We start from the raw sequence: 21,895 nt of genomic DNA, 5'->3' as shown, positions 1-21,895 counted from the left end.
CTCTAGGCTTGCAGGCTTGTAAATAGTCTGTGGGCTTGTAGACTTTTAAATTCTGTCTGGGCTTGCAGGCTTTTAAATAGTCTCTCGGTTTTCAGATTTTAAATAGTCTCTCGGTTTTCAGATTTTAAATACTCTCTCGGTTTTCAGACTTTTAAATACTCTCTGGGGTTGCAGGCTTTACATAGTCTCTGAGCTTGTAGACTTTTAAATACTGTCTAGGCTTGCAGGCGGTTTAATAGTCTCTGGGCTTGTTGACTTTTAAATACTCTCTAGGCTTGCAGGCTTTTAAATTTTCTTTGGGCTTGTAGATTTTAAATACTGTCTAGGCTTTCAGGCTTTAAAATAGTCTCTGTGCTTTTAGACTTTTAAATACTCTCTAGGCTTGCAGGCGGTTTAATAGTCTCTGGGCTTGTAGACTTTTAAATACTCTCTAGGCTTGCAGGCGTTAAAATAGTGTCTGGGCTTGTAGACTTTTAAATACTCTCTAGGCTTTCAGGCGTTCAATAGTCTCTAGGCTTGCAGGCGTTTAAATAGTCTCTAGGCTTGCAGGTGTTTAAATAGTCTCTAGGCTTGCAGGCTTTTTAATACTCTCTAGATTTTCAGGCTTTTAAATACTCTCTGGGCTTGCAGGCTTTTAAATAGTCTCTTGGCTTGTAGACTTTTAAATACTCTCTAGGCTTGCAGGCTTTTAAATAGTCTTTGGGTTTGTAGACTTTTAAATACTCTCTAGGCTTGCAGGCTTTTAAATACTCTCTAGGCTTGCTGGCTTTTATATAGTCTCTGGATTTTTAGACTTTTAAATACTCTCTGGGCTTGTAGACTTTTAAATAGTCTCTGGGCTTGTAGACTTTTAAATATACTCTTGGCTTGCAGGCTTTTAAATAGTCTCTTGGCTCGCAGACTTTGAAATACTTTCTTAGCTTGCACATTTTTAAATACTCTATGAGCTTGTTGAATTTTCAATACTCTCTGAACTTGCAGAATATAAACGCTCCTTCGGCCTGCAGACTTTAAATACTCTATAGACTAGCAGACTTTTAAATAATCTATGAGCTTGTAGACTTGGTAATACTCTCTGGGCTTGCAGACTTTTAAATACTTTTTACGCTTGCAGACTTTTAAATGCATTCTGGGTTTGCAAACTTTTCAATACTCTCTGGTCTGACATACATTTCAATACTCTCTGGTCCAGCAGACTTTTAAATACATACTAAGCTTGCAGACTTTTAATACTCTCTGAACTTTCAGATTTTTAAATACTCTCTGAGCTTGCTGAATTTTCAATACTCTCTGGGCTTGCAGATTTTCAATACTCTATGGGCTAGCAGACTTTTAAATACTCTTTGAGCTAGCAGACTTCTAAACATTTTCTGGGTTTGCAGATTTTTAATACGCTCTGGGCTTACTGAATTTTCTATACTTTTAAGTACTCTGTGGGGTTTTAGACTTTTATATTCTGGGATTACAGACTTTTAAATACTCTCTGGATTTTCAGATTTTTCAATACTGTCTATTTTTGCAGACTTTTAAATACTGTCTAGGCTTGCAAACTTTTAAATACTCTCTGAACTTGCAAACTTTGAAATTCTCCTTGAGCTTACAGGCCCTGTCGGTAAGGCATTAGAATACACCGACTGCCCCCCTGCAGAGGGTAAAAGTCCCTCAATGGGGGTCCTGGATATGACCTTAAACTATATCCAGTGGTGAGGCTCTAGCTTGCGGGCTTTCGGGAGTGTGGAGCCACCCTTTAATTACCATTGCTCCCAGGTCAACTCTGACCCGGTGTGGTAGTACCTGTTAGGGTTCCAACTGTGGGTTGAATAGAAACCGACTTGAAAACAACAAATATATTCTATTAAAAAGATTTTCTTCAAAATCTTTGGATTCGGCATTAAATAACCCAAAAAGGGTTGATATGCCGTAAAACAAAAACAACCAACCAACCAACATTGAGCTTGCTGAATTTTTAATACTCTCTGAGCTTGATGATTTTAGAGTACTTTTTGGGCTTGCAGACTATCCTGCCTTGACAGAGTACAAAATAGACTTCGTGGCTTAGTGAGGGATGCCCTTTTCTCTACCCTGCAACCTCTCTCCCACAGAAGAGACGTTGCGAGCCTGTCCTTGTTTTATCGTTATTTCCATGGCAGATGCTCGTCTGAACTCCAATCTCTGGTCCCCCCTCGCCAATCTTTCACGAAAAACACCCGTCTAGCTGAATCCACTGTGAAAAATTTCCCCCACTCTATATCTGTGCCTAAATCAAAACGCGGATTCCATGAACAAAGCTTCTTTCTTAGAACTGCACACCTGTGGAACTCTGTTCCGTCTGCCTGCTTCCCTCCGGACTACAATTTGGATGTCTTTAAGTCCAATGTTAACCAATTCCTAATGAACCGCCCCCTTAATTAAACACTTCATCAAATCTCCACACTAACGTAATATACTTGCAATAACCCTTATCCCTGAGTGACTTCCGGGCCTTGATAAGTGGTGATCACTGTGTAAAAAAAAACTTTTAAATACTCTCTGAGCTTGCAGACTCTTAAATACATTCTGGGCTTGCTGAATTTTCAATACTCTCTGGGTTTGCAGTTTTTTAAATACTCTATGGGCTTTCAGACTTCTTAATACTTCTTGAGCTTGCAGGCTTTTAAATGCAGGTTTTTGTCAATGTATAGTATTGGGAATTCCAGCTTAATTGTATATAGGTCGTTTTAGAAATAGAAGTTATATAAGCATATTTTGGGTTTCCCATCGGCGAGTTGGCAGGGCCACAAAACGTTAGGTTTGACAGGTATCAATCTAGAGAGAATACACCGGAAATTAGGCGAGACATGCACCGGAAATTAGGGGTGACACGGGAATTGTGGTCGTAGGCTTCCGGTTGACGACCACATGGGTTGAGAGTTGGTTTTGTGCAGCAGAGAATGCAGACGGGAAATCTCGGGTGTCTGACAATCAGGGTTCGAGATGATAGGCTTGCCTTGAAATAAAAGATTGAAGCTTCAAATCCATCTTGTTGTTTATCGATGCATCTGTCTACAGTGACCACTTGCCAACGAGATAACAGACCAGCGTCCAAGAAGGTATCATCCGCTGGCCAAGGCAACCAGGTATGTACGCATTATACATTTTCACATACACATCTCGAAGACTTTCCAAAGCAAGAAACGGTGTAAGGATAAGAACACCTGCAAACACACACACATATAACAGTAGGTGTGTCAGAAACTTCGTGAAAAATATTGAATAATTCGACCCCCTGTCTTTCCAAACTTATAACTACTCGAATAATGTAATTGAAACCCTATTTTTTTCAATTAAAGGAGCAAGGACCAAGGTTTCATTAAAAAAAAACACAACAAAAACAACGTGATTTAAAAAAAAAAGGTTTTTACAGGGAAATTTCTAACAAACACTTCATTTTTTGTTTTAAATCTGGATATATGATTTATTGCTCTTTCATCTTCAATTTGTGACATGTAAAACTTTGGTGAGTAAATTAATTATTTACTTTTTAATAGGCATTTCAAAATGGGGGCGTGAATTAATTCGACCCCCTGACTTTCCAAGCTTATAACTACTCAAAAGATGTAATTCAAATCCTATTTTTTCAATCAAAGGAGCCAATACAAAGGTTTCATTGAAAAAAAAACAACGTTGTTTAAAAAAAAAAAAAACAATGTTGTTTAAAAAAAAAAAAAAAAAAAACGTTGTTTAAAAAAACAAACAAAAAAAACAACGTTGTTTAAAAAAAAACAAAAAAACACGCGGGACGCTCTAAAAATCTGTAAAAAAAAATAGCGCGTGAAAGTAGGGCAAATTAAATAGATAGGCGAACCCCCGTTTGTAATTCTTAGATATTATTATTTAGACGTGATATAAAAAGCTTTAAGAAGGAATGAGCCGACCGAGAATCCAGCGAAAAAAGCCTTTTGCAGACATACACAAAAAGCGAACTACATACATACATGGTGACTTGGTGATTGCAACGTCTTGTCAGACGAGTGCCACTCCCTCAGACATTTAAAATCCATGAGCCCAAATACCTGAGGGAGTATCTATACAAAGATGATGTTACAGAGTCTTAGCTTTATACGACAGCTAAGTCTCTCTCTCGGTTCAAAATGTTGAGATCCAGCAACAAGCAAGAGCAAGATAGCCAGCAACAAATTAAACTACAGACCAGCTTAATGCGGGTACTGGTCTTCCGCTTTATGGGTTTTTTTAAATCAGAGATTTGCTTCTCCTAGAAAGGTTGCCTTCACCACGGCTTACAGAAGCCCTCTCTACCCCAATACACATATACACACACACACACACACACACACACACGGTGCTAGTTGGCCGTTGACCAAGAAAAAGAGTTCATTCGCCCTTTATATGTCAGGTCATGTCATATGCTACTGGTACCATGTAACCCAGTACTACCTGCCTCATGGTCGGGTCACCGGCGACTAAACTGGTTCCCCCACCAGACTTGTTTGGTGAGGAGGGCGGCTAGTCTCCCTGAAGGATTAGAAACATACATACATACATACATACATACATGCATACATACATACACACATTTCGCTTTTATATTTATAGATAAAATCATGGTAAACTTCACTGGCTAGAACATAGACACAGTAACGAATCCCTATGGTGACAAAAGTGTGAGGTTCGTTTTTTTTGTTTTTGTTTTTTTGGAGGGGGGTCCTTTGGCGTTATCTTGGAACGAGATATCCAAATGTTCGATCATTTCTGAATTCCAATATAATCGATATTTTACTAGGTTTGGTAACGATTGCTTAAACGGTTTAGTACCTAAAGAAAAAAAAACAAGTGACAAAGCAAGTAAAAATGCTAAAAGCATAACCGCAATTCAAAAAATATAAACTAAACCAAAATCCTCTTATTGTATGTTATATCCAGGCGAGTTTTGACTTGGATTGAAGGACCTGTAATCACTGGTACATCATACATTTAAAAATAGACCCCCTCCACACACACACACATATATATATATGTATATAAAATATATTTTAGTCATCGACATGCAGTCCTGTGTCGTTGTATCACAACTCATCAGTGCCGCTAGACTCGCACCTATCCCAAGCCGAGGATCGAACCTAGAACCGTCGTGATGACAGTCGGCAGTTCTACCCCTTGACCACGGAAGCGGTGCCCGTAACTAATCTGTCCGAATGTCTATTTAAATAAACATCCGTCCGCCACTCGTACGCTCGTACACTCGTAGTGCTCAAATGTTTGTTTGTAAACAAACCACGAGCTTTGCATTATTTCAGCCAAATTAAGTAGCGAGTGAGATTATTTACGATAGTGCTCAACCCAAAAAGGGGGGCTTTATATATATATATAAGTGAAATTGTCTCTGTGTGTGTGTGTCTGTGTGTGTACATTTCTCTACCAAACCACTTTGTCAATTTTCAGTCTGCAGACTCGAGATTGCATATAAGAGGTATTGAGTTTGCTTGAAGTGAAAGTGTGATTATGCTATTCTTTATATCTATCTATCTATCTATCTATCTATCTATATCTCTCTCTCTCTCTCTCTATATATATATATATATCTGTCTATATATATATGTATATATATCTGTATATATATATATATATATATATATATATATATAATATAAAGCTGAATAGGCTCCTATACGGTTGGCTATTTTAAAAAACTGCCAACATATAATGATAGAAGATGTATCGAGACACAGGAATGGGTATTTTTGATCCTGCAGAACAGTGGTTCATTAAAATTGTGGGGTCTGCATTCGCGCCTGGTCCACAAAGCATGGAAATAAAAAATTTAAAAATCAAAAAAGAAACGTTTTCAAGTGTTTTTGATATAGATGCACATAAGAATACTTTGATAACTATGTTTTAACTTAAATAAGGATGGTATAATAAAATTGTGGGGTCTGCGTTTGCGCCTGGCCTCCATAGAATGGAAATAGGCACAAACTTTAATAAAGACTTTTCATATCTATCTGCGTAAGTATACTCTGATAATTATGTTTCAGTTTGAAGAAATATGGTGTAATAAAATTATGGGGTGTTCGTTCGCGCCTGACCTCCATAGAATGGAAATGTCACAAAGTTTACAAGGTTTTTTTAATATAGATCCACAGAATAATGTGATAAGTGTTTCAGTGTGAACAGGTATGGTATAACAAATTATGGGGTTTATCTATTTTATTTTTACTTTCATCATATATTGCTTTGGTTTTGATACTCCCGAATTCGAAGCTATCTCTTTATAACCCTTCCTTTTCATAACCTATCATTTATATATATAAAAGCGAAAATATGTGTATGCATGTATGTATGTATGTATGTATGTATGTATGTATGTATGTATGTGTGTGTGTTTGTGTGTCCACTAAAAACTTTCGACAAAAAAACAAAAATTCACAAACTTGGTATCATATTGAAGCCCCACCCTCCGGACGACAAATATCGAATTTTTGGCACATTAGGATCAGTCTAAGGGTGTTAGCTGGGTGTTTTTTCTGCAGACCCCCCCCCAAAAAAAAAAAGTGACATTTTTTCGTTTTTCCTATGTATTTAAGTAGTAATAATGTGACGATCTAATGAAAATTAAAAAACGCTTAGTCATGTCACGTGATGTGACGTCACAACTTAGTAATGGCGATGTCTGAATTCAATGTTTTTATGTATGTATGTATGTATGTATGCGAAGTACCATACAAATACAAAATGCGAAGTACCATACAAAGAAAAATATTAATTTAGACGTTATGACAACTTTACCAAAGTTATTAGCAGGTTAAAAATAGTTAGATACGATAGTTAAACTAAACATTACGAGCAAAACATTCCAAAACAAAAAAAAATACGCTTATTAAATTAGGTTTGAGACGATACATTAGCTAAGATTATTTGTTTTTTTCATACGGCCATTTTCTTTCCATCTTTGTTTATGAGAAATCGAGAGAGAGAGAGAAAGACAGAGAGAAGGGGAGAAAGAGAGAGAGCGAGATAGATAGATAGATAGATAGATAGAGAGAGAGAGAGAGAGAGAGAGAGAGAGAGAGAGAGAGAGAGAGAGGTGTAGAAAGGAAATGAGAATCGTTTTACTATGTTTTAAGACTTTCCGCCGAGTCATTTTTATTATTCGACCAAATGACTTATGCAGATCACTAAAGTTAAGCCATATGTAGTCTGGTCATTCTAAGATGGGTGACTACTTGGGATTACTCAAAACCTACACATGCCAGGCATGACCGCCTCCTTATTTTCGTCCAAATGACTTATGCCTGTTTGCACAAAAAAAATCAAATGGTCATGTTCTTTTTAGTTACACTATGGCCTAATTCTGTTTAGAGGGAGGAAGGTGGGCGGCATAATATGAGTTAATCAGCGTTTGTTTACTTACACATGAGACCGCTTAAATTCTAAGAACAGATGATATTTATTTGCTTCCCCACTGAGCAAATTAGGCAGGAGGCCGTTTTTTAATGTGGAGATAGGGGAAGGGGGAGGGAAAGGGGGATCCAGCTCCCGAGAGGTGGGAAGTGGGAGCTGGATTAGAAACTGTTGGTATGAAGGGTTGCCCCTTCAGTGACCAAGGTCAGATATGTGGGGTTACCCCCACATATGGTCTTTGCTAGTCATAGCTGGTCTTTGCTAGTCATAGCTTGCAGCATCTGTCGGAACAGATACTACACTTTGACCTTAGGCAAAAGACCAAGTAACCGTCTTATACAGCTCTTAATTTTCTACCGAGCATTATCTTCTATTATAAAAAAGATGCATAATTTATATTCATCGATTACTACATTCAGACAGGATGTCATATTCCAAAAATCACATCTGAACTAAAACATTATTATTTAGAAGGCCATCCTTATTTTCGAGTGACGTTTGTTTCTCTAAACCTTGACATGCAAAGCATGACCTCCTCCTTATTTTCTTAGTAGGGGTGGGGGCGAAGATGAAACCGCTTTAATTCTAGGAACATATACTACACTTTGATCTTAGCCAAAAGACCAACTAAAAAAATAATGTGTATTATATATTTATTCCAGACATCACACATCGCTAAACTGCTGATTCCAAATTCTTAAATAAAAAAATTATTATTCAGAAAGCCATTCTTAGTATTGGGAGGTTATGTTTTTTATATAATCTTCAGTTAAGGAGGAAGGGTTTTACGGAATTTATATAAAAGTATTATGTACTAGCAGTTACCCGACGTTGGTGACCCAGCGTTGCCTGGGATTGGATAAGATTGGTTGATATATGTACTAGCCCAATATCCAGCATCGCCCGGGATTGTATTAATAGTTGTACTAGCAGAATACTCGACGTAGCCCAGGATTAGATAAACTTGGTGTATATTTTTAAGGTGCTTGTGCAGTATAGGTCCTATTTGAAAAATTTTAACGTGCTTGTGCAGTATAGGTCCGAGTTTACAATTTTGAAGGTGCTTGTGCAGTATAGGTCTGATTTGAAAAATTTGAAAGTGCTTGTGCGGTATAAGTCGGATTTGCAAAATTTTGAAGGTGCTTCTGCAGTATAAGTCGGATTTGCAAAATTTTGAAGGTGCTTGTGCAGTATAGGTCCTATTTGACACTTTTGAAGGTGCTTGTGCAGTATAGGTCCTATTTGACACTTTTGAAGATCATTGTGCAGTATAGGTCCAATTTGACAATTTTTAAGGTGCTTGTGCAGTATAGGTCCGATTTGACAATTTTGAAGGTGTTTGTGCATTACAGGTCCGATTTGAAAAATTTTAAGGTGCTTGTGCAGTATAGATCCGATCTGAAAAATTTTTAAGCTGCTTGTACAATATAGGTCCGATTTAAAAAAAATTTGAAGGTGCTTGTGCAGTATAGATGGGATTTGACAATTTTAAAGGTGCTTGCGCAGTATAGGTCCTATTTGATAATTTTGAAGGTGCTTGTGCAGCATAAGTCCGATTTGCAAAAATTTTGAAGGTGCTTGTGCAGTATAGGTCCGATTTGCCAAAATTTTGAAGGTGCTTGTGCAGTATGGGTCCGATTTGACAATTTTGAAGGTTATTGTGCAGTATAGGTCCTATTTGATAATTTTGAAGGTTCTTTTGCAGCATAGGTCCGATTTGCCAAAATTTTGAAGGTGCTTGTGCAGTATAGGTCCGATTTGAGACTTTTGAACGTTATTGTGCAGTATAGGTCCTATTTGATAATTTTGAAAGTGCGTGTGCAGTATAGTTCTGATTTGCAAAATTTTAACATATGCGTCATCACTTATCAAGGCCGAGAAGCCACTCAAGGATAAGGGTTAAAGAGTGTAGAGTAGTCAAAAGGACAATATAGTAATCGATAGTAATGGAAGTTCGGTAAATTTGTTAACTTAAGTGGAACGGCTCATCAGAAACTTGTTTACATTGGACTTGAAGACAAACATATTATAGACAGCCGGAAAGCAGGAAAACGGAAGACAATTCAACGGGCATGCAGTTCTAAGAAAGAAGCTTTGTTCATGGAATCTATGTTTAGGTTTAGGCACAGATAGAGAGTGGGGGAGATTATTGATAGTGTTTTCAGCTAGACGAGTGTTTCTTGTGAAAGTTTGGCGAGGGGGGGGGCCATAGATTGAAGCTCAGTCGAACACTTTCCATGAAAATGACGATAAAACAGAGACAAACTCGCAACATCTCTTCTGTGAGATAGAGGTTGCAGCGAAGAGAAAAGGACATCTCCCACCAGGCCACGAAGTCTATTTTGAACCCTATCAAGGCAGGACAGGTCCTTTCTAGCAGCTCCTGCCCAGATGTGGCAACAGTACTCCATCCTTGGACGTACCTGGCTCTTATATATATAGAGAATTGCATCAGCAGTGAGATATCTACTGGATTGATAGAAGGATCCGACCATTTTTCCAGCGGCCTTGGCAACAGATTTTATGTATGTATTCCATTTAAGGTCAGGAGTAAAGGTCAAGCCCAGAAGCTTGTCAAAACTTGAGGACTCCCCAAGACGAGAGCCGTTCATTTTAATTGATGCCAAATGGGGATCAGAACGTTGATGATGTAAAGATAAAAGCTTGGTTTTAGATGCATTAAAAGTAACCAGCCACTCCTTTCCCCATTGTACAACGTGATCATTTTAACCCTTATCCTCGAGTAACTCCTTTGCCCATTGGCAATAAAGCTGTACATAATTCTCTCGAGGATAAAACATGTAACATTGGGTGAAGCTTGATTGCCATACAGTAGAACACTGCGTTACGGCGTTAACAATTCGTAACAAAATACAGTACAGTATAAAATGCACATGTATAACATTTTAATAACACTGTAAAGCGGGGCAATCACAGTAACCAGGAGCCGGAAAAAAGAAACATTGTATTCTACATCGTAACCTGAAAAAACTGGGGTCCTCGTATGCCGGGGTTCTACTGTATATATTTTCAAATCTTATTTCTCTCTCTCTCTCTCTCTCTCTCTCTCTCACTCTCTTTCTCTATCTCTCTCTCCACACACACACACACACACACACACACACACACACACACACATATATATATATAGTTAGATAGATAGATAGATAATCGCCTCTTTATCCATCTAATTTTATTTATACATCTACACATATTTATACACGCAAAAACATATATATACGAAAACACATGTATACATACAAACACACACACACACACACACACATATATATATATATATATATATATATATATATATATATATATATATATATATATATATATATATATATATATAATCTGTTCTATTATCCTAAATTGTAGTAAGCGTTCCTATATAGATGGCTATTTCTTTTTCGGGGAACGCCCGCGAGCCATAGACTTAATCTTTTGTAGCGATTTACGACGCATGCGCACAACAAGCTTCCACTTTTCCCGCCATCTTTTGTATGTTTTTCGCTTAGTCGTCAGTAAGAAACCGATAATTAAGGCAATAATTTTGTGTCATTTAAACTATTGTCAGCTTTACCAATCGTGGGCTATAGTCAAAAAGCGGAAAAAAATATAAATACCTACGAAGAATTCTTTGTCCTTGGGGTAATAATCATACATGATAATTATGCATAGTAATATATATATATATATATATATATATATATATATATATATATATATATATATTACTATTTACATGTATATATATATATATATATATATAGAGAGAGAGAGAGAGAGATATATACATGTAAATAGTAATGTATATATATATATACATGTAAATAGTAATATATATATATATACATGTAAATATATATTGATGCCTCCGCTCAGTCTCGAAAGACAATGGATACCCTTTGTAAAGGTAGCTGCGCGTGTAATTGGGAGGCAAGGGTTGCGCAATCACCATTCATACTTTCTCTTTTGCACTAACCAGGCTCCACGTCACTTAACTTCTAATGAGAACCAGTGTGTCAACGTGAGTATGCCCTGTAAAGAAACATATATATATATATATATATATATATATATATATATATATATATATATGAACAAATGATTAATAAAACATGTTAAAAGACATCTTGAAAAAGAGTTAAAAACATATTTAATTTAAAAAAAGAAAGCACAAGATAAGGGGATAGTCCTTAATCCGCGGAGTTTCGAAGAAATACTCTTCTTCTCATCAGAGGGCAGGAATTAGCAAAATGCAGGATCGGATTTTGCATATAAAAAGTATTTAATGAAACTACAAGTAAGTCACAGATCTTACTTGGTTAAAAAAAGGGTGAGGTAAGGGAAATAGGAGGTAAAAGAAAAATGATAAAAAGATTTCATATGAATGGATAGTCCGGTACTGTGTGTGCAAAATGAAGACTTCAAGGCAAGATGTTGATGGCAACGAAAAGTGTATTTCATTTTATGTTACAATTGTTTCAAAGCCCAGTTCGACAGTTTCAAGCATTATATCGTTTGAAATTTTTCAACAACCAGTATTTCTTCAGACTTTTTGAATAAACACACTTTTGGCAATGTAGCATTTTTTGAATAGAAAGAAAAAAGAAGGGGGGTCCCTAACGGGAAAAACATGCGAGGAACATTTACCTTAGTTGTGGTTACGGAAAAGCCCATTTAAATGTTAGTAAATTAATATATATTTTAAAAATTACTATATATATATATATATATATATATATATATATATATATATATATATATATATATACGAGCAAACAGTTAATAAAACATATTAAAAAACACTTTGAAATGAGTTAAAAACATATTTAATCTGAAAAGGAAACACTGGATAAGTGGATAGTCCTTAATCCGCGGAGTTTCGAAGAAATACTTTCCTTCTCACCAGAGGGTAGGAATTAGAAAAATGCGGGATCGGATTAAGCATGCAAAAGTATTTGATGAAACAATAAGTCAAAGATCTTACTTGAAAACAAAAAAAGTGAAGCAGAGGAGATATGGTGGAGAATAAGGTGATTACACATGAATGGATAGTCTGGTGGAAGATAAATAATCCAATGACGGTAAAATCCAAATATATAACTTCAAGAAAGTTAATTGAATTTCCATTTGCACAAGTAAAATCCAAGGAAATCCCGTAAATAGAAGAAGATGGTCCATAATAATCCAAAGGCAGAAATCCATGAAATGATTCACAAAAATGTGTACAAGGAAAAAAGGAAAAAATTCCAATAATATTAATAAAAGAAAAATCAGATATGCTTTTCGCTCTACCGCCGAGACATAAATATAAATATGAAAGATCAGGGAAGAAAAAGAGGAGAAAAAAATGGTGATAGAGTTAAATATAAAATAGAGAAACAAATGTCAAAATGACCCAGACAGGAAATGTTAAAGGCGCAAAAAAAATATATAGGGCAAAATAATATAGGTCAACTGAAATGTACAGGTCATCACTTAAAAAATGTCAGCAAGAGTTGTTAGAAGACACTAAATGGAAAATAAATAAATTAATTAATAAATAAATAAAAAATGAATAATGAATTAACAATAAATAAATAAATTAAAATTATTTAAGAGGAGAGGATGGCCTGTATATGCAAATTCATGAAAAAGCAAGAAAGTAATTAAATGCATATAGTAAAATATAAGTAAATATACATACAAGATATGAAAGTGAGGGTAGATTGATATATTAGATAGATAGGAAAGTTTAAAGAATAAAGCAGAAAATGCAGATAAAAAACTGAAGAGATGAAGCATTAAAATAAAGGATTATTAAATAATTAAACAAAATTGCCATAATTAATTTTGGACTTATGTTTACAGAAAGAGATCAGTTCATATTTAGAATTTATTATATTTTTACTTTGAGGGGAAGTAAAATTATAGCTATAGCTTCGGTTGTGCAGAGGCGACATGACTTAGAGCCTGATGATTGTCCATTTGATTGAGAAGGGGGGGTATTGTTAGAGTTAAGTTTTTTAATCAAAGTGGTTAGAGAAGTTCCTTGGTTGTTATTAGAATTATGGTTGTTAAAAGAAGAAATGTGGTTTGATATTCTTTTCTTAATTAATGTTGAGGTAGCGTCGATATATATATATATATATATATATATATATATATATATATATATATATATATATATATATAAGAATTACAGTTAAGTTTACCAATATTGAACAGTTTATATCTATAAAATAATCTCAACCGGATATAAAAGCTCAATAAAACTAAATAAAAGATAGAGCTTATAATAAGAACAAATAGTTAATAAAACATGTTAAAGACCATATGTTGAGCAGCCCCACATATAAGTCCTTAGTTAATGTAGGGGCAACCCTTCATACCAATTGTCACTATCCAGCTCCCCTACTCCCCGGAGAGCTGGTCCCCATTTCCCCTTCACTCTTCACATTAAAAATCGGCTTTGTGCCTAATTTGCTCGGTGGGGGAGCAAATAAATATCCTTTTCTTGGCCTTTTGGCCAAGATCAAAGTGTAGTATCTTTTCTTACTACATGCTGTACTTATTGTGATATAAAGTGGGGGATCACTTTTCTGTATTAATTTTATGTAAAATGATCACCCACTTTACAACCAGTCAGTCTCAAAGCCATTCAAGTCATTCTTCAGATCATTCAAGTTGTTTTTGAAGGATTTCAGTTATTTTTTAATCATTCAAGTCATTCTTAAGGTAATTCAATTCATCCTTAAGTTCATTAAAGTCATTCTAAGTCATTTACTTTTTATTTATTTAAGTCATTTCAGCCCATTTTTCGGTCATTTTAGTGTATCTTTAAGAATTTCATGTCAATCCTACATTCACACATTTATTTGTTACACGAGAGCATGCGACTAATGGCTATCGGCCTTGTTTATTAACAGTTCACTTTCTGTAAGTAAAAAAAAAATACTCGAACTGAGATCGAAACCAAAATCTAAAGACAGTGAATCAAATACGATACCCATTAGACCAGCTTGATACGACATTTAAAAAATGTTTTCCAACTTCAGGCACCAGGTCACAAAGGGATAAAAATCCGACGCCCCCCCCCAAGTACCAATTCTTCAATTTTTAACCATTAGCAGCGGATCAAAACTGATTAATAAGTTTTCACATGACAAAATACCATGTATATAATAGTTCAAGCGTGTAGATCAAATCTTTCTTGAGTATATAGGTTGGGAAGTGTCCTCTCACGCACTCATATATTTGCACTTTTACACACACACACACATATATACATACATATAAATATATATATATATAATATAAAGCTGAATGTGTGTGTGTGTGTGTGTGTGTGTGTGTGTGTGTGTGTGTGTGTGTGTGGTCACGAATAGGCTCCTATATGGTTGACTATTTTTATAAAAATGATTACAAGAAGACGTATCGAGACACAGGAATGGGTATCTTTGATCTGGCAGAACGGTGCTCCATTAAAATTGTTGGGTCTGTGTTCGCACCTGATCCACAAAGTCTTAAATAAAAAAATTAAAAATTAAAAAAAAACGTTTACACGTGTTTTTGATATAGATGTACATAAGAATACTTTGATAAGTATGTTTTAACTTAAATAGGGATGGTATAATAAAATTGTGGGGTCTGCGTTCGCGCCTGGCCTCCATAGAATGGAAATAGGCACAAACTTTAATAAAGACTTTTCATATCTATCTGCATAAGTATACTTTGATAATTATGTTTCAGTTTGAAGAAATATGGTATAATAAAATTATGGGGTATTCGTTCGCGCCTGACCTCCATAGAATGGAAATATGTCCCAAAGTTTAACAAGGTTTTTTAATATAGATCCACAGAATATTGTGATAAGTGTTTCAGTGTGAACAGGTATGGTATAATAAATTATGGGGTTTATCTATTTTATTTTTACTTTCCTCATATTTTGCTTTGGTTTTGACACCCCCAAATTCGAAGCTATCTCTTTACAACCCTTCCTTTTCATGACCTATCATACTTTCATAAATCACAGTCCATTTTCTGTAGGCTGTTTTTGAACCCGGTCAACGACGAGTACTTTTGCTAGTATATATATAAAATGGGTTAAGAAATTCCAACGAGAGAAAGGTGTATATTTAAATAAGGGGGTGGTCACCAACAATGTGTATTTTTTAATATTATTTTATTATTCCGTGTTTTGGTTTTTCATTGAAAATTATGTTTAGATCATTGTAATAATGTTTTTAAATCATTGACATCGTTTTTACCGCGTTTCAGACGTTCTGTGAAGCGTCCTCTTCAGAAAGTATTTAAAATATAAGATATTTAGAATATACTCAGCAGGAATAACCTTTTTAGTGACACACAATATGGTTTCCGCTCTGCAAGATGTACCGCAGATGTGCTGACGGTTATATCCCTCAGGATTAGTGAATCTCTTGACAAAGGCTTCCTTTCTAGGGCAATTGCTCTTGACATATCAAAAGCCTTCGACAAGGTATGGCATAAGGGTCTACGTCACAAGATTTCCAGCTACGGTATAACTGGAAATGTTTTCTCAATCATTAAATCATTGCTCTCCGATAGGCTCATAAGAGTAGTGGTAGATGGACAATAGTCGGAGGCCTGCAATATAAATGCTGGAGTCCCTCAGGGGCCAATCCTGGGCCCAACTCTCTTCCTGATCTACATCAATGACCTCCCTAAACACATACTTAAATCATTCGTTGACATCTATGCTGATGACACGACCATCTATGGCAACACATCAAAGGCTGTAAATGACAAAGTTCTCTCTGATTCTCTCTCCTCTGATCTCGAGCGCGTGGTTCAGTGGGGGAAGATGTGGCTGGTTACCTTTAATGCATCCAAAACCAAACTCCTATCCTTACATCATCAACGCTCTGATCCCCAGCTGGCATCAATTGTGATGGATGGCTCTCGTCTGGGTGAGACCCCGTGTTTTGACAAGCTTCTGGGTTTGACCTTTACTCCTGATCTGAAATGGAACACGTACATCAAGTCTGTTGCCAAGGTCGCTGGAAAGATGGTGGGATCCTTCTACCGCTCCAGAAGATATCTCACTACTGATGCAATTCTCTATCTATATAAAAGCCAAATACGTCCAAGGATGGAATACTGTTGCCATATCTGGGCAGGAGCTGCTAAAAACAGCCTATCCTGCCTTGACAGAGTACAAAATAGACTTTGTGGCTTAGTGGGGGTATGTCCTTTTCTCTACCCTGCAACCTTTCTCCCACAGAAGAGACGTTGCAAGCCTATCCTTGTTTTATCGTTATTTCCATGGCAGATGCTCGTCTGAACTCCAATCTCTGGTCCCTCCTCGCTAATCTTTCACAAAAAACACCCGTCTAGCTGAATCCACTGTCAAAAGTTTCCCCCACTCTATATCTGTGCCTAAATCAAAACGTGGATTCCATGAACAAAGCTTCTTTCTTAGAACTGCACGCCTGTGGAACTCTGTTCCGTCTGCTTGCTTCCCACTGGACTACAACTTGGATGTGTTCAAGTCCAACGTTAACAAATTCCTAATGAACCGCCCCCTTAAGTAAACACTTCATCAAATCTCCACACTAAGGTAATGTACTTGCAATAACCCTTATCCCTGAGTGGCTTCCGGGCCTTGATAAGTGGTGATCACTGTGTAAAAAAAAAAAAAAAGAAAAAAATACTCAAGATATGTTTAAAATGTAAAAGAGCATTTTCGTAGTTCATTTGAAATGTTTTCGGGAGGTGGAAATATGTGTAAATTATTCTACTTTTCATTCGTATGTTCAATTTTATTACTGATTCGTTGGGGTGGACTGTGGTCACTGCTGTCTTATGTTTCTCTCTCTCTCTCTCTTTCTCTCTCTCTCTCTCTCTTTCTCTCTCTCTCTCTCTCTCTCTCTGCTTGTGTTTCTACTTATCTTTCTTTGTTTTTTCTCATTTTTTCCTTTTTACTCTTACTTGAGTGGGGGTGAGGGTACTTGGTTAACTAGGTGCATAGGGTAGCGTGTGTGTGTATATATATATGTGTGTGTGTGTGTGTGTGTGTGTGTGTGTGTGTGTGTGTTTTCTTGTATTGGTTTGAAGAATGTGTGTTCTGTTTTATAGTATTATAAAGTTATTTGCTTCCCTAGGAAGTCAATTGTGATCCGAGGCCGTTTCTAGTGTGTGTGTGTGTGAGAGAAGAGCGGGAAAGACCAGCTCCTCTGAAATAAGAGTAGGGGTGTTTTCATTCAATTTTGATATTTATTTTTTTTGGATTCTTAGATTTTATTATTGTGATTTTTCGTTTCAGTCTTAGACTGTTCGGGTATTCTTTATATTATATTTGTTTAGGTAAAGAGGTGTATTTATAAATATATATAGGGGATCTTTTAATGTTTCTATTTATTTGTCTCCCCATGTGGGTATGGCCAGATCCAGGGTCGGTCCTTAGTGTGGGGAAGGTCTCGTTCTCCAGAGGGGAGGGGACACTTGAAGGGGTATAGGTATAGGAGGAAGGATGATAGTTATCTCCGTCATGAAGGATTTCTCCTCCACTGACTGAGGGGGGGGCGAGGTGTTGAAACAGATACTACACTAATTCTAAGTGTTTCCTAGTGTTGTTGGTTTCGAAGTAAAGTAAGGTTAGTATTGTTCAATGTGTTGTATTAGAGACAGGGGTGTTATGCCTGTGTGTGGCTGTATGCGTGTGTGTCTGTGTGTGTTTAATTGTGTTGGTTCTGATTTATATGTGGGTGTGTATATGTATATGTACGTGCATGCGAGTGTGCCTTGCATTTCATGTTTTGTGTATTGATATTAGGCTCTGTTCAGTTCGGGAGTGAATCTTGTTATGAAATTTTTTCCTGTGTAAGTAAATAAAAAGAATTGTCTGTTTGGAAGATTACCATTATTTTGAAGCTATTTCCACTGCATGTGTGTACGTGTTTGGAAACATAGAGGTGTCTGTTATCTACAATTTTGATGTTGCTCTTATGTAAGGCCACTCTATTGCTGAAGTTTTGGGTGGCGCCTATGTTGGATTTGTCTCATGCTGTGCATCTTAGTGCATATACTACATTTCTGGAAGTGCAATTTAGATCCGTTTTTATTTTGAATGTTTGTGTCGGGTTCTTGAATGTGTATGTGTTTCCTTCTATTATTATGTCACATACTCCGCATCGCGGTTTGTTGCATTTTGTAACCCCTTTTGTAGTGTGTGGAACGAGTTTTCAGGAAGTTAGGAGGCGTTTTAAGTTTTTGGGTTGGCGTTTGCTTTTTATTATTTTTGTTGTTTTAAGTATGTTGTTTAGTTTGTCGTTCTGACTGAGAAGGATAAGGTTGTTTGTTATCTGTGTAAATAGTTCTGGCTTGTTTGTGTTGTGTGAGGAGACGTACGCTAAAATATGTTCTTTGTTGTGCTCTTTGGGGATTCTTAGTTGGTCTATTGGAATTTTTTCTACCAGTTCAATACCTTTCTGTATTTGTGGTAGTGGATATCCTCTTTTCCGCAGGGTTATTTGCAGTTCATTCAGTCTAGTCGAACAGAGGTGTTTGTCTGTTACTATGGCGCAGACACTATGTGCTAGGGAGTAGGGTATTGATTTTAGACAGTTTTTAGGATGGTGGCTTTTGAAGTGGGGGTATTATTGAGTGTCTGTGGGTTTGTGGTAGATGTCTGTAATTATATTGTTGTTTTTGATTGTTACTAGGATGTCTAGGAAAGGTAGTTCTGTGGAGCTTTGTTCTAGTGTGAAGTTTATTTTGGGGTGTAGATTTTGTAGCAAAGTGTGTAGTTCTCTGATATTCCCCCATGTGGTCGTCCAGAGGATAAAGCAGTCGTCTAGGTATCTTTTCCAAGATTTTATGAAAAGTGTTTTTATATTGTGTCCGTATTTCTCCTCTATCCTTTCATAAAGGATCTCTTCTAGGAAGGCGAGTGTAAGGGTGGCATATGTTGGTGCCATTTTAGTACCCATTGCTGTGCCTAGTATTGGATGTAGTTGTCTTTATTGAAATGGAAGGAGTTGTTATTGAGGATTATGTCAATGCTGTCAATCACAAATTGTTTATTGAATCTGGGGTGTAAAGTCTGTGTATGTTTGTCAATTCAATATGAGATAGCTTCTTTTCCTAGGTTGTGTGGGATATTGCTATGTATGCTGCTAACACCGAATGTGGCTAGTATTGTCCCATCGTCTACTGTTTGGGTAGGGAGCTAAGGAAGTGTGTGTCATCTCTTACATAACTTCTGACTAGATTGGTGAAGGGCTGTAATAATATATCTATTAGGTTGCTAAGTCTGCTTGTTGGGCATGATGGTCCTGCTACTATGGGCCTGAATGTGAGATCATTGAGGTTTGGGGTGCTTATGTACTCCGACTTTTGTATATTGATGGCATGTCTTATCTGGTTAGATTTGTGTATTTTGGGTAGTCCATAGAAGATGTTTGTTTTTGTTGTGAAGTTTGTTAGGAAGTCTTTTTCTTTTTTAGTTAATGTACTATTGTATGTTGCGCAGAGTTTTGTGATTTTAGATATAGATGTAGCGTCGATATATATATATATATATGTATATATGTGTGTGTGTGTGTCAGTGTGTGCGTGCGTGTGTGTGTATGTGCGTGTGTCTGTACTTGTGCACAATTTGAACCAGACATAACACAGAGTCCGATCGGCTTTGCTCCGAATATGACGTCATGCGCTCGGGTTTGATTGTAATGTGACGTAAGATGTCAATCAGCCGATCAATGCAGAGTTTTCTGATTTTATATATAGTTGTATCGTCTATATATATATATATATATATATATATATATATATATATATATATATATATATATATTAAAAAGGGAAGACTGACTTTTTCTGTATCCATGGTAAAAAGAAGGAGGGAGGGAAAACATTAGTGTCGGCCGACCAGGTTCTGTTCTCACTTTTCAAAGCAGAATCGAGGTTTTTTTTTTGTTTGTTTTTTTTATAGGGAAATGAACTCAAACAAGAGGACGGCAAAAACAAAATAAAATCATCAGAATGAAGAAAAATAGGAGAACGACTAAAATAAATCTACCGTTAAAGACTTTCTACAGTATTGTTTTGAAATAATGTATGCCCTTCGTTTTTTTTTTATTAAAAATAAAGTGTTGTACCCCCGAAAAATGATTATATATATATATACACTTTTTATACTGATATTTTAATTCTTGGTATATATTTATAAAATTTGAGTTTCTTCAGCTATAATCGAAACCGAAACCAAAACATTATAAAGAATTCTTTGTAAAATAATTTATGAAAAAAGATAGAAAGAGATGACTTGAGTGCCATCAGCTATAATCGAAACCGAAACCAAAACTTATGAAGAATTCTTGATAAAATTATTTATTACAAGAAATGGAAGTACATAACAATTAAATGACATTTAATTAGAATTCATTATTGAGATGGGTATTATTTATTCATTTATTTATTGCGGACTATCATTCTCATCTTTTCTTAGTTGTTGTTTCATGATGTTTCAGCCAAAGCCGACCAGGGGCTTACTTGGCCAAAAACGTGGTGAAACGACAACAGCTATGGATGGCAGTAATTGCTGAGAATGCAGTTAGGAGATTCAGAGTTCTTATCCCGTTGCGATTACCACCTGACGAAGGCCAGAGGAATAGTTGGCCAAAACGTCACGAAACAACAATTAAGAAAGATGAGGATAATAGTCCGGAATAAATAAATTAATAAATAATACTCATCTCAATAATGAATTCCAATTAATGTATATATATATATATATATATATATATATATATATAGAGAGAGAGAGAGAGAGGGGGGGAGAGAGAGACAGAGAGAGAGAAAGATAGGGGGGAGAGACTAGCTGGATGTCCGATGTTGCCGGGTCGTACAATACTTTTCAACATGATATTCCAATTTATACAAACTGCGTATGTATCTATTGAAAATTATATATTACTAGGAATAATTTGCTGATGATGAATGCTCTGGAAATGTCTCTTCTGAGTAGTGATTAGTTTTCAACTATGTAAACGAAGAAATGATTTGCAGTGATTTTAAATGGTATCTCTTCTTTTCTCGTAAATTAACTCATTAATAAGAAAAATATGTAATAAAATGATGAGGTACTGTTACGTTGTGTGTATATGAATATGTTCCATAACAACGTACATGTTGAATAGTGGGTTATCTTTTATCTTTATATTCATGTACCTGTAAATGCGTGTATGTATATACGTCGTATCATTTTGTTGATCGTCTAGTGTGTATAGTTTAACATTTATGCAACAGTTCTAACAGGAAAACGATTTACGAAACAGTTGTAGAAAAACATTTATTTTTAACAGATGTAAATAACACAACACATACATGAATTATTTACAAACATTTATTTTCACGATCTTCCGCTGATATTTCCAAAGATTACAACGTCTTTACATCTTGGCTGCCTGAGGAAACGCCGCTCCCTGTGTCATGGAGAGACAAACTCCCCCTTTTGAGTCGT

The 21,895-nt window shown here is 36.0% G+C and overlaps 1 pseudogene; it reads left to right on the top strand.

Moving 5' to 3' along the window:
- Nucleotides 1–13,897: 13,897 nt before the first annotated feature.
- LOC145271772 (U2 spliceosomal RNA) lies at nt 13,898–14,024 on the top strand (annotated as a pseudogene).
- The last annotated feature ends 7,871 nt before the right edge of the window (nt 14,025–21,895 follow it).

This window comes from Euprymna scolopes, chromosome 46 (assembly GCF_053919585.1).
Source record: "Euprymna scolopes isolate OS-2025 chromosome 46, ASM5391958v1, whole genome shotgun sequence".
Classification (NCBI taxonomy): Eukaryota; Metazoa; Mollusca; class Cephalopoda; order Sepiida; family Sepiolidae; genus Euprymna; species Euprymna scolopes.
This window is presented reverse-complemented; position numbering and strand designations above follow the sequence as displayed.